We start from the raw sequence: 6,000 nt of genomic DNA on the forward strand, positions 1-6,000 counted from the left end.
GGTTAAGAATGCAACATAGTGTCTGTGAGAATGTGAATTCAACCCCTGGTTTTGCTCAATAGGTTAAGGATCTAGCATTGCTGTGGCTGTAGCTGTGGCAGAGGCCCTCAGCTGCAGCTTAATTCAACCCCTAGCCTGGGAACTTCTATATGCCACAGGTGTGGCCTTAAAAGAAAAAAAAAAGAAAAATCGCATGATCATATCAACGGATACAGAAAAGTATCTGATAAAATCCAACACTCTTTTTTTTTAAAGTTGATAAACATAATAAAATTAGTTTAATATTGTATATGCAGGTCATATTCTACTATTTGGCACCTAATATTATGAAGCAGGGTTTTGTGCCACATCATACAGTAATGTTTGGAAACATAATATTTAAAAACTGGGCAATTTCCTGCTTAATGTATCAACTATATTTTTGAACATTTGTTTCTTTTTTTTTCTATGATAAATAACTCCGCATGGAAATTCTCATACATCCTTATATCTTTGATTAACTCTCCAAATACCTCTTAGCAAACTAGAAATAGAGGGAATTTCACAACTTGATAAAGAACATCTACACAAAATCAACAGCTAACTCATACTTAATGGTCAGTTGCCTGAAGCTTTTCTACTCAGAGCAGGAATAAGGCAGATGTCCTCTCTCTCCACTCCTTTTCAAAATTATACCAGAAGTTCTAGATAATTCAGTAATATCAAAAAGGAAATAAAAGCTATATAGGATGGACAAGAAGAAGTAAAACTGTCTGTTCATTGATGACATGATTGTCTATATAGAAAATACAAAAGAATTAACAAAAAAAGTTCTGGGACTAATAAGTTCTTATAGCAAGATCACAGGATACAAGTTTAATGTGCTAAAACTAACACTTTCTTTGTAGTAGCAATAAACAAGTAGAATTTGAAATTTAAAACACATTGCCATTTACATTAGCCTCAAGAAATCAAATACTTAGGTATAAATCTAACAAAATTCATTCAAGATCGATACAAGAAAAACTATAAAACTCTGATGAAAAAAATAAAGAACTAGGTAAATGTAGAGATATTTCATGTCCATGCATGGGAAACTCAATATTGGCAAGATGTTGGCCCTTTGAAACTTGATTTATAGATTCAATGCAGTCTCTTCGAAAATGCTGGCCTTATTTTGTGGATATTAACTAAGTGATTCTAAAGTTTATCCAGAATGGAAAAAGACCCAGAATAGCCAGTATTGAAGGAGGAAAGTAAAGTTGGAGGACTGACACTGCCTGACTTCAAGACTTATGATAAAGCTATAGTAATCAAGACCATGTGGTACTGGTGAAAGAACGGTCAAACAGATCATTGAAACAGAATAAAGAAGCCAGAGAGAGACTCACATAAGTATAGTGAACTGATCTTGAGGAAATACAAAGGCAATACAATGGAGAAAAGATGGTCTCTTCAACAAATAGTGCTAGAACAACTAGATAGCCATATATATCCTCGTATTTAAAAACATAAGAATCTGGAGATAGAACTTATACCTTTTTAAAAAATATGATTGATTTACAATGTTCTGTCAATTTCTGCTGTACAGCAAAGTAACCCAGTCACACACACACACACACACACACACACATATATATACCTTCTTTTTCTCACATTATCCTCCATCATGTTCCATCCCAAGTGATTAGATATATAGTGCTCTGTGCTATACAGCAGGATCTCCTTGCTTATCCATTCCAAATGCAAGAGTTTTCATCTACTAACCTGAGATTCCCAATTCATCCCAGTCCCTCCCAAGCCCCACTACATACACTATTCTGTCCTACATGTCCATGATCTTTTCTGTTCTGTAGATAGATAATTGGTGCCATATTTTAGACTCCACATGTAAGTTATATCATATGGGGTCTGTCTTTCTCTTTCTGACTTACTTCACTCAGTAGAAGAGTCTCTAGGTACATACATGTTGTTGCAAATGGCATTATTTGGTCCTTTTTATGGCTGAGTAGTATTCCATTGTATATATGCACCACATCTTCCTAAACACCCATTCAGATGGGCAATTAGATTGTTTCCATGTCTTGGCTATTGTGAATAGTGCTGCCATGAGCATACAGGTGCATGTATCTTTTTCAATGAATTTTTTTTTGTCTGGATATATGCTCAGGAGTAGGTCATATGGTAGTTCCATATTTAGTTTTCTGAGATATTACCTTATTGTTTTTTATACTGGTTTTACCTATTTACATTCTCATCAACAGTGTAGGAGGGTTCCCTTTTCTCCACATCCTCTCCAGCAGTTATTTGTTGAATTGTTAATGATGGCCACTCTAACTGGCGGGAGGTGGTATCTCATTGTAGTTTTGATTTGCATTTCTCTAATAATTAGTGATGCTGAGCATTTTTTCTTGTGCCTGCTGGCCATCTATATGCCTTCTTTGGAGAAATGTCTTTTTGGCCTTCTTCCCATTTTTCAATTGGGTTGTTTGTTTTTTTGCTATTGAATTGTATGAGTTGTTTGTATATTTTAGAGATTAAACCTTTGTCAGTTGAGTCCTTTGCAAAAATTTTCTCCCATTCTGTAGGTTGTCTTTTTTTTTAAATGATTTCCTCTGCTGTGCAGAAGCTTTTGAGTTTAATTAGGGCCCACTGGGTGTCATACAGTTTTTGTAGTGTATTATATTCTTCTTCTTTTTACAATCCTTTAAAAATTTGTAAAAACATTTTTTAAAATTTTTTTAGCTTATGGCCTCTACAGAAACAGTTGATGAGCAGGATTTGGCCTGTGAGTTATAGTATCCTGATCCCTGGACAAAAAAATTCAAAATTAATTGATATAAAAAAAATTGAAATCAATTGAAAAACTCCAAATCCATTCATCATAAAAACTCTGGTAGGCGTTCCCTCTGGCACAATGGGATTGGCAGCATCTCTGCAGTGCCAGGATGCAGGTTTGATCCTTGTCTGGCACAGTGGGTTAAAGAAGCTGGCATTACCACAGCTCTGGTGTAGGTCGCAACTTTGGCTCAGATCTGATCCCTGGCCCGGGAATTCCATAAGCTGCAGGGTGCTACCCCCCAAAAAAACCCCTCTAGTATATTAGGAATAGAAAGAAACTTCCTTAATAAATGGTACCTACAAAAAAATCTATAATTAACATCAGGATTAGTATGAAAGATTTCATATTTTACCCCAGGATCAAGAACAAAGCAAAGATACATTATTTTTAACATCATAAGCTGACTAGCCAGTACGATAAAGCAAGGGGAGAAAAAACCATATAGATTGGAACGGATGACATGATCATTAAAGTAGAAGTCTCTAGAGTCTATTTTTAAAGGCTCCTAGACTTAACAAGTGAATTTAGCATAGTTGCCTAATAAAAGGTCAACATATGGAGTTCCTGGTGTGGCACAACAGGGATCGGCAGCATCTTGGGAGAACTGGGTTGAGGTTCAATCTCCCGTTTAGCACAGTGGGTGAAGGATCTGGAATTGCTGCTGCTGTGACTTAGGTCACAACTCTGGCTTGGATCTGATCCCTGGCCCAGGAACTTCATATGCTGCAGGGTGGCCAGAAATGAAAAAGAAAAATAAAAGGTCAACATACAGAAATTAAAATGCAATTTATACAATATTAATGTATAAATCTGGTTTTTTTTTGTTTTTTTTTTGAAAGAAAATCTCTTTATTCTAATTAATTCACAAATAATAACATCAGAAAAGCATGTTTCAGAGGCCACATAAACATCTGCCCAGCCCCAAACTCAATACTCAATGAACTTCCACATCAGAAGAATACCCTCCTCCACTGCAATTCTGAAGCACGAAAGCTATTAGTGATAGAGGAGAGGTTTAATCTTGATTTCACACTTTATATCTTCATGATCAATCACATTTTTATGCTAAATCAACCAGGTCATGGGGGGTGATTTTTCATGTCTTCAATGGAGCTTCTTGATTAAGATAATCCATTTGCCAGTCTGCATTGTTTCAACACCTCGCTGAAACCCTCACAAAGCTTAAGGTCACCCTGGTTCTGGGCACACTCCAAAAACTGTTTCACCTCATAGAAGCATGGGCCAATCTGCTGCTGCTGTGCTGGCTGGGCTCCCTGAGGCTCCTGGTAAGTGATGTCAGGCCTTGAGGGCTCAGCACTACTTCCTCCACCGAAGCCCCCAGTGATCGCATGACCTATCGTGTGGCCGACGGCAGAACCCACAACCACGCCGGCTACAGTGGTTGCCATCTGGGCCATGAGACCTGGCTGCTGAGGTGCAGCAGCAGGGGAGCCAACAGCAGATGGTGGAGCTGCTGCTGGTGGCTGAGCTGCCAGCGCTGGCCTGGGTGCAGCTCTCATCTGAGGTGCCCGGCTAGCCGGAGGGGCCATGTGGAAACTGCGGCTTCGGCTTCCATGAGGCATCGTAACTGCGCAACGAACGCGAACCTAGAAGACAGAGAAACTCAGAGAAGACCCTGGCGGCTTCTCATAAATCTGTTTTTAAAATACCTTTTATTTAAGAAAAAGGAAATACTTTGATATAAACCTGAAAATGTGTTCAGGAGCTATATGCTTAAAAATAAAAAAAAGCGAATGAAGAAGATCAAAAGACGTCTAAAAATCTAAATAAATGGAGAGATATATTATGATCATGGATTGAAAAATTAAATATGGTTAAGATGCTAATTTTAAAAAAAGTGATCTATAGATTTAACACAACTCCAGTCAAAACCCCAGGATCACTCATTGTATATATTGACAACTTAATTTTAAATTCTATATAGAAAGTGAGAGGAACTTGAACAGCCAAAATAATTTTGAAAAGAAGAAAATCTGATTTTAAGACTTACTATAAAATCACAGTTATCAAGACAGTATGGTAATAGTAAGAGGTTAACCACACACAAACACATAGATCAAAGGAACAGGACAGATTGTAGGTGTGAATCCACACAAATGTAAGCTTTTTCATTGAGGTACATTTACATAACATGAAATTCATCATTTTAACTCTCTCTTTTTTCTTTTTTAAGTCATTTTAGGGCCTCACCTGTGGAACATGGAGGTTCCCAAGTTAGGGGTCGAATTATAGCTATGGCTACCAGCCTGCACCACAGCCATAGCAAGTCAGGATTTGAGCCTTGTCTACAACACCACAGCTCATGGCAATGCTGGATCCTTAACCCACTCAGTGAGGCCAGGGATCAAACCTGTGTCTTCATGGATTCTAGTCAGATTCGTTTCCACTGAGTCATGATGGGAATTCCTCATTATTTTAACCATTTTTAAGAGTATAGTTCAATGCTATCTTTGGTATTAAGGTCTGTAGTAATTTCCTCACTTTCGTTTCTTATTTTAATCGGAGTCTTTTCTCAAAGATTTGTCAATTTTGTTGCTCTTTGAAAATATCTTTGGTTCATTTATTTTCCCTCTTGTTTCTCTGTTCTTTATCTCCACTCTAATCTTCATTATTACCTTCCTTCTGCTAGTTTGGAGTTTTTCCAAGTGCTTTAATTAAGGTGCCAATTTAAGTGGCTAATTGGAGACATTTTTTAATGTAGGAACATAGGCATTTAAAGCTACAAATTTCCTTCTGAGCATATTTCACTGCATCACAAAAATTTCGGTAAAGCATGTTTATGTTTCTTTCATTTGTGTCTTCTAATTTGTCTTGTGATCTTTACTTTAGCCCACTGGTTGTTTAAGAGCATGTTACTGTGTGCATATTTGTGAATTTTCCAGTTTTCCTTCTGTTGGTGTTGGGGGTAATTTCATAGGAATTTCTTTACTAGTTTGAGCAGGGGAAGAAATTCATGAGTAGACCAGAAGAAGCAGAATTCTTGTAGAATGGATTCTGGCAATCTCTACACAGGACTACTGTTATTTTATCAACATTTGATAAAATAAGGTTATACTTTATTGAAATGACTCTGTCCAGCATTGACAGCAACAACTACAGGAAACTTAAGTTTTGATCCTACGATGGGTGGAGGAAAAAATGTCAAGCAGAGACCTGCC

At 37.2% G+C, this 6,000-nt stretch overlaps 1 pseudogene across 1 annotated transcript; it reads right to left on the bottom strand.

The window, feature by feature from the left end:
• Window positions 1-3,641: 3,641 nt before the first annotated feature.
• On the bottom strand, window positions 3,642-4,447 carry LOC146396295 (coiled-coil-helix-coiled-coil-helix domain-containing protein 2 pseudogene; annotated as a pseudogene). Its single transcript, XR_014828485.1, has one exon. The product of XR_014828485.1 is annotated as a coiled-coil-helix-coiled-coil-helix domain-containing protein 2 pseudogene (transcript).
• Between the last annotated feature and the right edge of the window lie 1,553 nt (window positions 4,448-6,000).

The sequence above is a fragment of the Sus scrofa genome, chromosome 14, assembly GCF_054392235.1.
Source record: "Sus scrofa isolate SSC_HxYL_T2T_F1_AM1 chromosome 14, Sscrofa_HxYL_maternal_Yorkshire_Landrace_v2.0, whole genome shotgun sequence".
NCBI classification, from domain to species: Eukaryota; Metazoa; Chordata; class Mammalia; order Artiodactyla; family Suidae; genus Sus; species Sus scrofa.